At 38.5% G+C, this 17,506-nt stretch overlaps 1 protein-coding gene across 1 annotated transcript in view; it reads right to left on the bottom strand.

Annotated features, from left to right (window-relative positions):
- The window catches only part of ADGRV1 (adhesion G protein-coupled receptor V1), a 558,169-nt gene that overhangs the window by 45,724 nt on the left and 494,939 nt on the right, over positions 1 to 17,506 (bottom strand). The window lies entirely within an intron of this gene.

Genomic DNA, 17,506 nt, shown 5'->3' with positions numbered 1-17,506 from the left:
ATTTTTTAAAATAAAGTTATTTATTTATTTAATATTTGGCTGCATTGGGTCTTCGTTGCTATGCATGGGCTTTCTCTAGTTGCAGCGAGCAGGGGCTACTCTTCGTTGCGGTGTGAGGGCTTCTCATTGCGGCGGCTTCTCTTCTTGTGGAGCATGGGCTCTAGACACGCAGGTTTCAGTAGTTCTGGCTCGTGGGCTCTAGAGCGCAGGCTCAGTAGTTGTGTCATACAGGCTTAGTTGCTCCAAGGCATGTGGGATCTTCCCAGACCAGGGCTTGAACCCATGTCCCCTGCATTGGCAGGCGGATTCTTAACCACTGCACCACCAGGGAAGCCCCATTAAACTATTTTAAATGCACTGTTTGGGCAAGGGGTTTTAGTATGAAACAAAACTGGGGTTTCAAATACAACAGGTACTGTTCTGTTAATTCTGTCATTGCTCTTCAGGGTTCTGGGAGACTTATGAGATTTCTGAGATTGAACAAAGAGAAGTGCGGAGAGCACCTATGAGTGAAGAAAGGGCAGTGACAGCACAGAATACTGGGATGTCATCTGGGACCAGTGGTTGTTTGCTGGAAATCCGGGTTCAGTTCCCAGACCAACCCCTCATTGGTCAGTTACCCTAGAGCTCATCTTACTCTCTGAGGTCTTGGTTTTCCAATTGAAACAAAAGAACAGCAGAAAATGTGTACCTACACAAGTTATAAAAAGAACGAATGGCAAAAGCAATGTCTCTAAAACTTTTCTGATTCCTCACACAGAGCAGTAGTCATTTTTATAAAGTTTTGGAAAAGAATCATTAAGTTCCAGATAGGCAAGATATTATTTGATTCCATTTGTTTCACAGATGAAGAAATTCCGGCCTCATGACTTGGTCAGTGTCACACAATTAGCTGGTGACATATCTGTGCTTCCTAATTCTTAGTTCAAAGCTTTCTTCATGGGTCATCACAACTCATAAGTACAACCTATTGTATATGCAAGTCTATACATGTCTTTTTGTATTTGGGCAATATAGTAATACATTTGTAATTGATTTCTTTTTATGATGGTGTTCTTCAAGGACTATTCTGGCCCCAAATGAAAATAAAGAGGAAAAGTAGAAATTTTAGAAAGAAAACTTAGTGACTTAGCAAGTCAACCTCTCCAGCCTTGGCGTCTTCATCCATAAGGTAAAGTAGTTGATGCAAGATTACTAAATCAGGGGACCTCCCTGGTGGCACAGTGGTTAAGAATCCACCTGCCAATGAAGGGGGCACAGGTTCAAGCCCTGGTCCGGGAACATCCAACATGCCACAGAGCTACTAAGCCTGTGTGCCACAACTGCTGAGCCTGTGCTCTAGAGCCCGTGAGCCACAACTACTGAACCCCGCACGCCTAGAGCCTGTGCTCTGCAACAAGAGAAGCCACCGCAATGAGAAGCCTGCGCACCGCAATGAAGATCCAACGCAGCCTAAAATAAATAAATAAATAAAAATAAATTTTAAAAAAAGATTACTAAGTCAGTGAGAATCTGATAGAATGATAAAACTACTTTTGGTGCCCAAGAATTACCCAAGTTGTCATAGTGAAAGGGGCAAAAAATGCAATACATGTGATAGGAGATAATAATCCAGAGGAGCAGAAAACAAAGAAGGTTACGCAGAGGCAGGTGACTGTTTTAAGTAGAAGAAGGGAATTATAAACAGCGTGGATACCAATAGAGAAAAGTGCAGAATCTCTCAGAATTATGGTTGTATACAATGAGAGGGAGAGGTCTGCAGAAGAAGAGTCATGTGTAAAAGAAAGAACAAGCTGGAATGAATCCTACAGGTGTGTGGGGTAAGAGTGGCAACCAGACAGGATTCTCAGAAAATTCACAGTGGCAGGCAGAGGGGGAGCACAGCTATTAACTACAGCACGACAGAACAAGCCTCTTTCCCTCAGGTCAGTAGAGGGAGGCAGGAGAAAGGAACACAGTATTGAGCATCAAGGTCGGGGGTGTATAGGACTTTGTTAATTCACACCAGTTAATGAAGCCATTTGGTGATTCAAACAAAGCCAGATTTCAAACAGATTTTATATGTGGTTTCAATTCACTTTTGCATTAAAAATGTGCATTCCACGCTTGAGAGAGAAGAGCACATGATGAAATTAATTATCAAGGACTAGCGAAATGTGGTTTTGTTTTGGTAGAGATGACCTTTCTGTTTCTCTGACTCTACTTTTCCGAATAAAATGTTTGATTTGTATGGTTTAGAGGCATAGGAAAACACTGTGGACTCTGTCCAAAGATGAAAGTACTAAATTATAGTGTACTAAGAGAAACCTACCAGTTACAAAACACTGGATTTTATCATTTATACGTAAATAACATATTGAATCATGGATGAAGAGGATGAAATAAGAATTTTACAAGCACATCTTAATAAAACCTACAAAAATTGGGGTGATAAACACAGCAAGTCCAGAAAATTTGCAGCAATGATTTGAAGGCACACATTCTTCAAGATAACTCTTGCACTGGCAGTACACATCTATATTATTCTAGGTTAATGTTTTTTAGGTAATTTAATTTTGAAGTGGAGCTCATGAGTGAAGAACAGAGCAGAGGTTCTTGTATAGAACCTGTATTCAACTAGTGTAGTCAACAGGAACTTGTCACTCTCTGTTTACCTGTAGTATATTATTTCATTTTACTGAAGACTGTACACACATAAAGTCACACTGGCACTGATGAGAGATATCCAAACACTTTATCTGAGGCCAGTATGTATTTAGAAATAAAAAATATTTTCTTGGATGTTTCCTTGAGACTAGTCTAGAAGTAACCAAATTTGCAAATGGACAAAATTCAAGTAGATGCGAAAAACTTTTGCAGATTTTTTTTCTGTAATGGCTACTTAACTGGCTTCTTTGGAAGAAAGCAAACCTTTAAAATATGATGAACGAGATTATCTGAATAAAAAGAAAAGCAAAAGGCTATGGCAGAAAGTTAAATTTCTCAAAAGTATCTCATAGGAATGTAATGTTGAAAAGTGTCCATGGGGATGACTACTTTTCTTAAATTTGTTTCAAGCATGTACATTTGTAAAAGACCCAGAGAAATAATAATGCATTATTATTAATAGGAAAATTATTATGAATAAATCTATTACTAATATTGTATTATTATAAGAAAAGTAAAAAGAAGCAGATTCCTCACAGACTCAGAAACACCTAAGTTTTCACACTTGGGATGAGAAGTGAAAAGGGAGGCATCCCTGTACAGTCTCCCCTTTATTTTTATAGCGATTCTTCATGAAAAGTGGATAAAAAGCATATCAAAAGCATATCATCTGTAATTCGGTAACATTTACAACTACTGCAAAATTCATTTAGTAAGACTATACCCTGTCCAACTCATTGTTATAGCTCTGGTTACCCCATGAACTGTTAGACTTTAAAGGGGAAAAGTATTCGAGAGTTTTCTGATAAAAAAAAATCATGGATAAATTTATTCCATTTTAATTTGCCTATCACTCTTCACTGAAAAAAGAAAAAAAATTCCTTTGAAAAACTTCCTTTTAGCAAATGATCAGGTCACTAATACAGCTCTAGTAATCAGGCTATACAGTTCTAGTAATCTTTTTTTCCTGCACTGTTTCACTTAAGATTCTCCAACTCTTGCTGGTGCTGGGGATGGAGGTGGGCACTCAGTGATGAAACAAGAAATCTTCAGTGCAAAGGGCTGTGACCATGTCAGCAGACAAGAGACTGCCTAAACCCTCAAAAAGGAGAGAAAGCAGAGAAGCAAAAGGGAGACAATGGCTTCTCAAGCATCAATTCCCTGACTTCATTTTTAGAGACCCAAGCACATCTGGGACAATTGCTCCTTGGATTGAATACAGCCAGTGAATCCAAAGTTTCCATTCCTTTTTTTTTCAATTCCATCATTTCAGACGGCTTGTCTAGCCCTAGTTGGTGCTAAGTTTACTATGTCTTTGTCTTCACTGTAAATATCAAGTAAGTGGAGAAAAATAAAGCCAGAGACTTATCATGTTTTCCTAGAAGAATGTTAACTGTACTGTGCTTTTGCTGCCATGTTTAAACTTAGTTGATATTCATTGAAAAGTAATGTGTGTTAGGGATTTCAGAAAACAGTGGAGTTCATGGATAAGAGTGTTACCAGAGGCTTGGGAAACCCACTCCATCTGGCCTGTTTAGCTCAAGGCATATGGTTTTTGGATCTCCTTTAATGATCATCCTCCTAGATGCTTGGAGCCTGGGCCATGTAATCCAATGCTTGATTTCTTCTAGCCCTGTCTTAGTCTCTAATTGTGTCCCATATGTAAGTTTTTCCCTACCCAGTAAGGTCTATATGATATTTAAAAAGACAGACTAGGCAACTGGTCCAGATGGAAGGCAGTTCAGTTGCAGCAGCAGTTAAGAGTTTGGGCTTTAGAGAGTGGCAGAGACAACGAGAGATGCAAAGAGAAAGCAAGGGATCTGTAAGGGAGCCATAGACACACCACCAACTTCATATGCTTTTTAGAGCTTTTCCTGCTTCTGAAGGTAGGGATCATGGTTTTTTTTGTTTTTTTGTTTTTTTGTTTTTTAAAATGTCTGTTTCAGCTTTCTCAGTGTTTACAAGTGTCCTAAGCAAGCCACAGGAACCTGACTTGCTAACTTGACTTCACGCTCAAGGTCAATTCTATTAAGACTGCCTAAATTACAGAACTAGGGAAATGAAGAATGGCAGATAACTTGTGGGCAGCATATTCACTGTGGAACCTCTGTCTAATTTGGAGTCTGCTGTACAATACTGCTGCCCCACAGATCCCTCAATGAAGATCTTCAACTAAGCCAAAAAGAGACTGTTCTTTGGGAGAAAGTGACTTTATAGTGAACATCAATGTTAAAATAGACAAACATTTGTTGAAATGCATTAATTTTTATAAGTGAAAGATAACAAAACAATAATTCATATGTTAACTATGCTTATTGATTCATTTCAATTAAGCTTGTCTCTTTATGCATTTTAATTTAGCAAAATTTTTAATTCAACAAGCATTTGTTGAATAGCTACTATAAGCACAGCCTTCTGCTAAAGCACTGTGGAATAAGGAAATAATAAGAGGTTCTACAGTCTTGCAGCATTGCAGAGCCTAGTGGGGGAACTGATCATAGTTTATAGAATGCCAGCTCATAAGTAACTGGGTGTGTGACCTAGGCTAAATTACTTAACTTCTCTAAGACTCTGTTTCTCTGTATTTAAAATGGCAAATATAATAGTCTCTACCTTGCAGCGTTGTTGTAAGGATTAAATGAAATAAATACAATTCCACATAATAAGCACTTAATAAATATTAGTTACTATTGTTGTGATTTTTATTATAAATATATATTGAGCAGAGCGCCACAGAGACGTGTGGTCTAACATATACATATACAAACACATTCTAGATTAATGTTTTTGAATGGATGAATATAAAATTTCCAGTGTTATGATATTGGCTCAAACAATAAGGTAAAATACATGTAATCTACCATATTACCACTTTATAGTGAGAGTTTACAAGGCTGACAGAGAGTCTGAAGTGTTTATAGTTATACTCATAACTAACATTTTGGAACAAAGGACACTCTATAACTAACAGATGTCATATTTACATCACATTTATATAGTATCTATACACTGGGGTCTTGTAGCTAAATAAGATCATTGAGATGATAGCTTAGTGAATGTGGCCTGTGACATCAGCAGGGTTCTGAAAAGACTGAATAATCGGCAATTAGAGAAACACTGCTAACTGATTTCAGTGGTATGCTCTGAAGATCTGAAGCTCAGAGGTTTCATTTATGTGGAAATAATCTTAAATGCATATGCAATTATGGTGTCACAGGAGGGAAAGAAGAAAGGCAGTTAATGTTACTATACAACTATTATATGCTAGAAATTTAAAAATATTTTTTGCTTGATGTCCACAGATGCCTTACAAAGTAAATCGTAGTATTCCCATTTTGGAAAAATTAAATAATTTGCCTAAGATCACAAAGCTGAAAATATGTAGGACAGTATTTGTATTCCAAAATACTTTTACCTCACTATTTCATAGTATTTCTCAAGCTAACGAGAATGTTATTTAAATATTTGCAGAGGAAAACAGTAACATGGAATTGATTTATTCTGAAGGATGAAGATAGAACTTCCTGGATCCATCTATCTAAAATGATTTTTAAAAATTTCAGTTTATATTTGAATTCATGCCATTAAAACTTTTTTCAGTAGGATTTTAGTTGGCATGTTTTAAAATCCATATTCTGAGAAGGCCGACCTGTTTCCTAGAGCAGTAATCTTTCAAAATATGCACCTTTAGTTGCTTCTCTGTATTGACTGTCTGTTTGTCTTATTGGTGTATTTTAGTTTTGTGAAATAGGTATGAGGCTATTTTATAGCCAGAAAATCCTTTTTGAATCTCAGTCTTCAATTGATGGATTATAAATTCTAAGACCTTACTCAGTTTTTATTTTTCAAAATACTATATATATATATATATATAAATAAAATATTTATTACATATGTATAAAAAATATATATATTATATATATGTTTTGGTGATATAGAAGACATAAAGTACACCTCATCAGTTGACCTTAAGAAGTTGCATGTATAGGCTTCCTCATCAGTGTTCCCAGGAGCACCAGCCCGGTGCATATGTTTTAAGAGGTATCCACTGGATATCTGATGAATTGCAGTGACTCTAAATATCTTCATTTATTAATGTGCATTCTGTTTATATTAAACATTTATTAGATGTTTGTTGAAATAAATTTGAGACTTTTGTTTCTGGCTCTGATAGAGTTTATATCAGATTAACTCTAATTGATTACAATTCTACAAGCTGAAGAATATACTTTCAGATACACATACACAATAACAAAATAACAACAAACACAGTAGCAAAACAGCAGAGGGAAGGCATCCAAACAGCTCGTATCTGAGGGACCAAGACCTTAGAGAGAAGCAAAACCCATTGAGTGGGGAGTCCTATATTCACTGCTTTTTTTTTTTCCCCCCCCTCAGGGAGTTTTCCAGTTCAAAGTGAGATGCCCAGAGGCTGAAGAGAAAGCTGTAGCTGGGACTTGGAGCAATCTGACCAGGTTGGGGAGACAAAAAATAGAGCTCAAATCTACTAAAGCAACCAGGACTTGAGGGGCCAAGGCTCCAAAGAGAAAGGGAAAGGTAAAGGCATTTGCCACTTCTGAAGCTGCATGGGGCTGAAAGGCTAAGAAGAAGCTGCATGGGGCTGAAAGGCTAAGAAGAAGCTGCATGGGGCTGAAAGGCTAAGAAACTAAGCAGAAAGCAGCTGCTCAGAGGCTCAAAAGCTAAGCGGAGAATTCAGCCAGTTCACAGTACCAGGGAATGAAACAATGGAGTCCAGAGACGGCGAGGAAGTGGAGTTCCAGAAAACACTATAGGCTTTCAGCTGAGTCACCTGGGTCCCCTGAACAAACTTTTAGTTTGCCCCAAGAGAGGAGGCAAACCATAACTAGAGTAACCATCACAATGCCTGACACCCAGTTTCTGCTGGACCAAAGAGGTGATCAGCCCGTATTCTCTTTTGGCTTCCAAAAGAAAATTAAACCCTCTTCAGAGAAAGAAATTTGAACTTTTTATACGGGAGTTGCACATTGACTGCCACCTATGAGAATTTACCTGCCAAAGCTTTTGTTTGGCCCACACAATGTTTGCTTTTCTCATCTGCATGCTTTGGGGAGGAGGCTGTACTGTCTGGTTCTTCTACAGCCCCCACCAACCCCTGCAGTCTCACAATAAACCTATTTTGCCCCCGTAAGTTACTTACCTGAAACTGAAGGCATGTGCTACACATTTAAAAGCAGATGAGTGATGACAACAATCTATGTTGTAAGCCAAGCACTGTGAGTGTAATCGCAAGGGACTGCATGAGGGGAATACCTAAGAGGGGATGAGACCATTCAGGGGGAGAACCAGTGGCTGAAGAGAGGATTTAAAGACTGAGCTCCGACAGACATAGAGAACAGACATAGAGAACAGGTTCCTGGCCGTCAAGGGGGAGGGGGAGTGGGGGAGGGCTGGAGTGGGAGTTTGGGGTTAGCGGATGCAAACTAGTATATATTGAATGGATAAACAACAAAGTCCTATGGTGTAGCACAGGGAGGTATATTCAATATCTATGATAAACCACAATGGAAAAGAATATTTTTTAAAAAAAGAATGTATATATGTACAACCGAATCACTTTGCTATACAGCAGAAATTAACACAATACTGTAAATCAACTATGCTTCAATAAAAAAAAAAAGACTGAGCTTACAAACTTCCTCTCTTTGGCCTCTCATTTGCCTTCATGCAGCTTCTGACAAACATTTCTTTTGTCCATTTATTCATTTATAGAACTTCGTATTTGTAAAACATTATGTAGTTTACCAATTATATTTTACACATATATTTTTATATAATACTTAGGACAAAACTGAGAGCAAGAATTAGCATCTCTCTCTGGAAAGTAGATAACTAAAGCTCAGAGATGTCAAGTGATTTGGTAGAATAGAGGTTGCATGACACTTAATTGTATGCTTCTTCTACTATACCTAACAGCTCAATATTAAAGAATGTTATCATAAAATATGCATATAAATGTATTTACAAAAAAATGTATTCTCCCCACCCCAATGTCAGAGTAATACATGAGATAAAAACAAAATTTTAGACCCTGGAAAAATTATAAATTAACACCAAGGCAAAGAATCTGAATGACCGGGTAAAAACTGGCTCAAACGTTAACTGCTTTATTCTCCCAAAACTGTTTTAACAAGGGGAGGTATGTGTCTCGCTTGCTCTAATTCTTGTAGGTTTGATAATTCAGAATCAGGGCATGCTAAATCCTTTCACAGGTAAAGTAAAGGCTCACAAAGCCCAAGAGGCCGTGTTACATGGTTAAAATGCAAAAAATGCAGTCATAGAGGGCACAGGAAAAAACTCTGAAATGGAAAAACCACCGAGTAAGAAACTAACATAGGATTAGGGCAGGAGAAATGGGGTACCTGTTTTGCAAGGATGCAGCCAGGTGTCAAAAGGTAGTCTATTCAATACCATCAGTTCTAAACCTGTATTTGTAGAAGACATTCACTGGCAGATCAGATCTTGACACTTGTATTTAGAGAACCCAGCACAAATAAAAGTAAAAATCCTGCAGTCTGTCTTAAGAGCCCTGCTTGGCCAATCAACAGGTTAATGAGAAGGTAATGCTATCATTCATTGTCAAATGGAGTAAGAAGTTTATTACATGAAAACTCAAAGATATTTCACCAGCCCAGATGCTAATGAACAGTGAACAGAGTTGCACGACCTAATCAAGACAATTTAAATACATCTACTTGTCTTAGCTTCTGTATATTTATTTGTAAAGTTACAGAACGTTCTGGGACGTTCTGAAGACCTAGCTTCTGTATATTTATTTATAAAGTTACAGAAATGTTCTGGGACGTTCTGAAGAGCACACGAGGCATTCATTAGTTTCTGAATTTCACTCTACAAAACAAGTGTAGTAATTTTTTTCCACTGAACTTGACATGGTTCTGGGACAAATCAATGATAGAATCCCAACCTCCTCTGGCTTCTACATGTTTATTCCAGGGTTTTCTGGGAACACTGCTTTTCCACTCTTCATGAATAGTCATGTGCTAGTCTCCAATGGAAACAAAGTGACATATCTTATTACTGCTGGCTGTTGGAAAGCAATGGCAAAGGGAGTGCCTTGAAACAATTAGTCCTCTGTAACTGATTATTTAACAATGTGTACTTCCCAAGATCTGTTTATCCTCAAAAGGAAGCAGCCAAGACTAAATAGGTACTGTACCTATGTAGATACCTGCACTGAAGCCCTCTGGATGCTAAACGGGGATTCTCACAGAAGAAAATTAATGGAGGATTCTTTTCTTTTCTATTCCATTTGCAATGAACCCTGTACCTTTTCGTGAGCAAGGAAACATATTCCATTTCTCGCAATACCTCAAGGACTATTTTTATTGGGAAAATCTCTTCATGAAAGATGGATTTCGTTTTAAAGCTGAAATTCAACATAGAACAACAAGAGATACATGGAAAGCAAGGAAGGAAGAGAGGGAAGAAGGTAGAAAGAGAGAGAAGGAAGGGAGAAGGGAGAGAAAGAAAGAAGGAGGATAAAGAAAAGAAACACTATTTTTTAGTAGAAGAAAAATGCTTTATGTGTTCAAGGCACTCTAGTGGCCACTAAAAAACAGTAAGTTTTTAAAATGTAGGAGAAACTGTTCCCACCTTTAAGTCACTTATTTCCCTAGCGATTCAGCTGTTAAAGATGTGGGGCTAGGAATGAAAATGATTTTAACTAGCTGACCTTAAATTTGAATACAGGCTGTATATTTTTAGCTACAAATTCCATGTCGTAACTCCCTTCTCTGAAACAGGGAATGATTCAAAAACTGCCAGGGAACATCTCGAGACCAGATGCTCACATAAACGAACAAGTACAAGTCAGTTACAGGGAGACAGTCAAATAAGATTCTGAAGAATGTGGTCTCACAACTCACATACTGAGAAATGTCATATCCCCATACTATGTAAAGTTCCGCTCCGTTGCCAACTTATGCATTCCAAGAAGAATGCATTTCAGCTTTTGGAAAGGTTCTTCTCTGTATATGAATCTTCTCCAGAACTTATTTTTCAGCATCTCCAAGAAGCTCATGTCTCTTTACTGCCGGCTACCCTCATGATCTTAACTGGGATTCCCTACATGTAAGTAGATTGTCAGTCGGTGAAATTTTGACGTAGTCAATGTGAGAGCCTTAGAGAAACCTGAAATATATGCTGTATGTAAGTCTGAAGCTGAGTGGTTAGGTTAAAAATAGAAATGTATTTTAGAACATAGTTAAGCTAGGAGCGTTGCACAAAATGTTTAGAGTGTGGCATAGGCGCTGACCCATCAGACTGCAGGTCTAGTGCTGGAGCAGGGTCCTGGTGCTCCCTGTCTAGCCAAGCATTAGCCTTTTAGCTGCTAGAGGTCTGTGGTGCCTCTACCTTAAATAGCTAGAAGTCTGGGACATTTGCAGGGGGTTTAGACAGTAGCTACTTCAATATTATGAGGACTGATAGGGTTCTACTAGTGACTACCAGCTGAGTATCAAACTTAGTGATTATTTTCTTTGTTACACAAATGTGGATATACCTCGGACTAAACATTTTAAGAAAGTTGTCATCTGTAAGTTTTAGCATAAATCTACTTAGAAACAACAAACTCAACTTTTTTTAAAAAAAATAGAGGTTATTGAGTTAATGGATGAGAAAATTAAGAAAAATAATGTAGTCCCTTATGACTTTCCTGTGGACAATATAGAGACATTTGGCTATATGATGGATCCCAAGGATATTCATAATAAACCTATGTCATACTGATTAAGTTTCCGAGTAGTTTGACAATAGCTGTCCTTGGCCTTGTCCAAACTTATATCAATGAACAAGAAATTAGAAAATATATATAATGGACATCTGTTACTTTGGTCTGCCTAGCACTGTTACCATTCTATTGGTAAGAGATCCTTTTCTTCTGGTGGGAATTCCATTCCATGTGGTTTTTGTGAGATCAACTCATCTTTCCACTGTTAGCGTCTGCTCATGACTCAGGCCTGGCTAGAGTACCTGCCACCCTGTGACTGGTTTCTGGATAATCAGTGATTCAAAGTGAGGGTAATTTAAGTCCTTCACAGGATTTTCCTTGCTGGGGCTAGAAAGCCAGTAGGAATTAAGACTGGTGGTGGCTACCATGCTCAGCACACTCAGAAAGCCCATTTAGCAAAAACCAAGATAGAGCCCGAGGCCTTTGGGATCTGTGATTGCTAAGCAAGTATGTACAGAACTACTTTTTTTTTTTGCGGTACGCGGGCCTCTCACTGTTGTGGCCTCTCCCAGAGCACAAGCTCTGGACGCACAGGCCCAATGGCCATGGCCCACGGGCCCAGCCGCTCCACGGCACGTGGGATCCTCCCGGACCGGGGCACGAACCCGCGCCCCCTGCATCGGCAGGTGGACTCCCAACCACTGCACCACCAGGGAAGCCCTAGAGTCCCTCTTCTGATACAAAAGAAAGCGCAATGGAAATCAGGATTTGGTCACCTCACATCCACACATCAAGCGCATCATGGAGAAGTAGAAAAAAAGCAGATACCATAAACATGCTGACATGCTAGTGAGCAACTCCTAGAATTAAAAAAAAAACAACCCCAGGAAATAAACTCAGAGGACATTTCCCCCTTTATTTATTCTCTATGTTCTGCTTACTCTTGATACTCAACAGTTTAAATTTTTTTAAACAATCAAGAAGACATAAATAACATGCCTAAATCAATAAAAATTTGAATTAAAGTTCAGTTCTTGGGGAAAAAATGTCTTAGAGTTCAAGGAAGAAGCAGTAAAAATAATAGTAGACATATTTAGAATAACTTTTTTTACATCACTTTTGCATTTGCATCCATCATGCTTTAGAAAGTATTTCATATACATTTTCTTAAAATGCTCAAACATATTAAAAATTTTGTAGCTCAACCCTGAATCTTCAGAATGTGATCAAGAAATTTCTGATAATATTTCAAATGATCAAGATTTTCTTCTTTAAACTGTACCCAATAATAAATATCAAATATCAGAATATTATAAAAATATAACTTTCATCTGTCAGTTTCAGAGCACTTATGGCATAATAATAGTCTGGATTAAAAAGTGAGGCAGGGGCTTCCCTGGTGGCGTAGTGGTTGAGAGTACGCCTGCCGATGCAGGGGACACGGGTTCGTGCCCCGGTCCGGGAGGATCCCACATGGCCGCTGAGCCTGCGCGTCCGGAGCCTGTGCTCCGCAACGGGAGAGGCCACAACAGTGAGAGGCCCGCGTACCGCAAAAAAAAAAAAAAAGTGAGGCAGTAATCACCTCTGAGCAAAATATAAAAGCCAAGCATAAGATATATGGTACACTTTTCTGGTCACAGGTGTTGACAAAAGCCAATAAGAAAATACAAAAGTCAGGGACTCCCCTGGTGGTCCAGTGGGTAAGACTTCGTATTCCCAATGCAGGGGGCCTGGATTCGATCCCTGGTTTGGGAACTAGATCCTGCATGCATGCGGCAACTAAGAGTTTGCATGCTGCAACTAAGAGTCCACATGCCACAACTAAGAGTCCTCATGCCACAACTAAAAGATCCCGCATGCTTCAACTAAAGATCCCGCATGCCACAACTAAGACCCAGAGCAGCCTAAATAAATTAATTAATTTTAAAAAAGCATGGAATCATGGAAATGCCCAGTTGAAGACGTGAAGTAGTTTATAAATTAAATAAACTTTAATAAACCCTAGAGAAACCATAGTTTCCAAGTGTTTCTTAACAGGCATTCCTTTTAGGACTGACTCACTGAGCACTGGTGCTAGGAATGTGCCAGTGTACCAGATACCAGGCAACAGTGATACAAACAGTCATTGCTTCAACGGTGCCACATAGATGGAATTAAGCTCATTAAACCTGAGTTTGAAATATTTTTAGTTTTTACTTATACTTAGCTTGTTTTCAGTTCCTCAAAGAAAGAGATCATAACAATTCCTTTTTTATTTTCCTGTGAAATATAGTTTAATCCTCAACAATCCTCCTTTATTACCAAACCTCTAACCTCCATAAGAGCTCAATAAACCTTTCTCTTGTGTGTGGTTCGATAGGTTACAATGGCTACCATTTCAATCGTAAGGCTTAACTTATTTAATTACTGCTGAATTACAGTGACAGATTTCAGGTGTCCAACCCGAATCCCACCAATTTCTCTCTAAGCAGTCATTTCTTTACCATCTTCCAACCCACCGTAATTTATTATTTACTTTCTGCCTAGAAACTGCTCCTTACCTTTTACTATTTTTACCACAAGCTTTGAAATCCATTCCTCTCAACAAATGTCCTTGCTTTTTGCCTTTCAGAGATAAGAGAGAGAATTACATACAAACCCCAACTTTCCTCACTTTCAGCTCCAGAATAGTTTTTCGTGTACTCCTATCCTTCCTTCTTTCCTGAGCCTCAGTGAAAGAAACATGTCTAACTCCTCCCTCAGCCAGTCCATCTGTCTCTTCTGTTTTCCTGCCCTGTCCATGATCTTGCCAAGGCAATGAGCCTTTCCTCCAGTTGTCAGTTTCTTCTTCTTTGTTGGCTCTTTTCACAAGGGAAGAAAACCAAACCCCTAAATTTCCTTTGAACCAACCAACCTTCCTTCCTAAGCTGTTGCTTTCTCCATTAAACTTCTTGAATAAAACAAACAAACAAAAACTGCTCTTTAAGTGTGAGTTACTGTACAATTGCTTTATGTTCATTATGCCATTTAATTAAATCACACTGTAATCCTAAATGGTATTTATTCCCGTTTCACAGATGAAGAAAGTAGAAGTGGGTAAACATCTGTGACTCAGCTGAAGTCAACCAGATAGGCTGGTGGAGTTACGATCACACTTACTTTAACCAACGGTTCTCAAGCTGTGGTCTCTAGAGCAGCTGCATCAGCATCTCCTGGAACTTGTTAGAAATGCAAATTCTCAGGTCCCACCCTGATCTACTGTATCAGAAGGTGTGGGACCTACAATCTGTGTTTTAACAAGCCCTTCACAAGATTCTGATGACACTACAGTTCGGAGACCAGTGTTCTAGACCACGATGCCCTTCTGTTCTCATTCTATTTAACTTCTCTGGTACACTTGACAGAGTTAGGTGTTTTCTTTTGAAGCCTTCTTTTCTACCAGAAACTCCAAACTACTCTATATTGATTCTCTTTCACTAACAATCTCTTTCACTAGTCTTCTTGCTAAAACATTGGTAAGCTTTACCAATGTCTCCCAAATCTCACCAACTCACCAACTTTGCTGCATGTTCCCTAGGACCCTCTCTTGATGTAATCTTCATGTTGACCAAAGGAGTCAGTGCCCAGCCATTTACCGCAGCCAGCATCTCTAGGTGACGTTGCTTTCTTGCCCCCTACATTCCTGCATTTAATTGGCTAACCAAATTTCATCAATATTTATCTCTAGAATATTCTCAAACCTGTCACCTATCTCTATTCCCAGGTGTACTCCCAAACATTATAGGCTGGAATATGATAACAGCCTTCCTGCCTGGAGCTGCTCTTCTTTTCAATACCCTCCTCAACATTTCCAGTTATCCTTCTAAAAAGTAGGTATAAGCATGTCATTCCCATTCAAAATTTAAAAATTAAAAAAAAAAAAACCTAACAAAATTTTAAAAACTAATCAGAATAAAACAAACAAAACATCCAACTTTTATGGCTTCCCTTTACCTAAAGGCTGAAGTTTAACATCCCATTCTGAGCATGGTAACATGGTGATTAAGCCAACCTAGCCTTCTGTCTCCTCTCCCACCACTAACTGCAAAACCTTTCCTCCTCCCCCAAACCTTTGCTGAATGTAGGCAAAGTTAATCACGTTTCTTTTTTGCAGCCTAGGCTAACACTGTATTCTCTGCCTGAAATACCCATCTCTAACTATCTACTCATCACTTATTTAATAAACATTAAATATGACACAAACTCAGGGGCAGGTAAAATGAACAAATTGAATATATCGAGTATAATGAGGTAACGTGCCCCATCTAAAGAGGGCAGCATCTACTCAAGACTTGAAAATTGCTGCCATGCAAATACTGCCATTAGAGAAAAGCCAGACATTCAGGTTTTCATGTGAAATTTCTCAATTTAAACATTGAGCAAATATTTATTTATTTATTTTCCACATCTTTATTGGAATATAAATGCTTTACAATGGTGTGTTAGTTTCTGCTGTATAACAAAGTGAATCAGCTATACATATACATATAACCCCATATCTCCTCTTCCTTGCATCTCCCTCCCACCCTCCCTATCTCACACCTTGAGGTGGTCACAAAGCATTAAGTTGATCTCCCTGTGCTGTGCAGCAGCTTCCCACTAGCCATCCATTTTACATTTGGTAGTGTATATATGTCAGTGCTACTCTCTCACTTCTTCCCAGCTTCCCCTTCCCCCCCATCCCCGCTGCCCTCATGTTTGTTCTCTACGTCTGCGTCTTTATTCCTGCCCTGCCACTAGGTTCACCAGTACCGCTTTTTAAAATTCCATATATATGCGTTAGCATACGGTTATTTGTTTTTCTCTTTCTGACTTACTTCACTCTGTATATTAAAAAAATCTAAAACCCTGTTCTGTGGACCATTGTGTGTCCACCAAATAAAACACATCTATAGGCTGTCAATGTGGACTTTGGTGTTAGTTCCGCTAGGCCTAGGTATTCAAAGGTGACCAAGACAGGGCCTCTGACCTGAGTGGCTCACCTTTAGTGTTCAGCTCAAACACTAGCACAGGCAGGAGTAAACAAGTCCTCTACTCTGCTCTCATAACACTTTGTTTACATGGCACCTGCCAGAGTATACCCTTACAGCTAATTGTTTGCTTATTCCCTGAATCGTCAGATCCTACAGAAGCAGTGCTGTCATCTTCATCCTAGTAATGGTAGCACTGGCACACTGTGCTAGTAGCTGGTACTCAATTATAACTCTATTGGGAGATGTCTATATATTCAACTTGTATCAACTTGATTCCAAATGTTTAAGCCACTTTGTATTTTTCCCTCCCTAAATCGATATTATGTTTTGATTGGGCACCATGCTGTTAGATATGATCTCACTAATGAATCTGTCTCCTAAAAAGCAAACCTGAATATGTTTTGAGTCATGTTTCAGTTTTACGCTATAATCCTAATATTTTTCCTACAGAGGTTTCTTGTAAGATGGTGGTCCAAACAAGGGCTGTTAACAGATATCCTTAGCAAATTCAATAAATTGTTTTAGTCTAGGACACATCTTTTCACTTTGAAAAATAAGAAAAAATGAGTTCATTTATTTCATTTGCTAATTTCAGGGTACAACTTTTTTTCCATTTAACAAAAGCACTAAAAAAAGTCAGCTTTAACTTTTGTTACAGTTATATAATTCCTGGTTATACTATCCAAACATTCTCACAAAGCTAATTTAAGCTAGGCGTTGCCAGACTTGGAGGATGTCAATCATTTTTCAGTGAACCAAAACACCAAGCACCAGACTCACGAGGGAACTGCTTGACCATCATTGTTATTTTACTCTCAAATGATCTAATTTCTAGACATAGACCCACTCCAAATATGTGCATATGCCCTAGATGGCTGCCATCTGTGAAGTTTATAAACATCAATCCTATTGAAAAAGAAACATGTTTTTGTAGTTACTTAGGTGTTGTCAAAATAAAGGAGGGTAAATATTTTATGTCTTCCCTATTTGTATAACCAGCAGTTAGAGGTCCAGCCATATTTCAGGTGTTAAAACATTTTAACATAATCTTTGTCATTTTATTCTAAAACTCTGCGTGATGTTTTTGTGCGTACGAATTCACCTACATGTGGACGCTTGATTTCTTTATGTTGAAACTCCC

Source organism: Kogia breviceps, chromosome 4 (genome assembly GCF_026419965.1).
Source record: "Kogia breviceps isolate mKogBre1 chromosome 4, mKogBre1 haplotype 1, whole genome shotgun sequence".
NCBI lineage: Eukaryota > Metazoa > Chordata > Mammalia > Artiodactyla > Physeteridae > Kogia > Kogia breviceps.
Note: the sequence above shows the minus strand (reverse complement) of the source record. Positions and strands in the feature narration are given on the sequence as shown.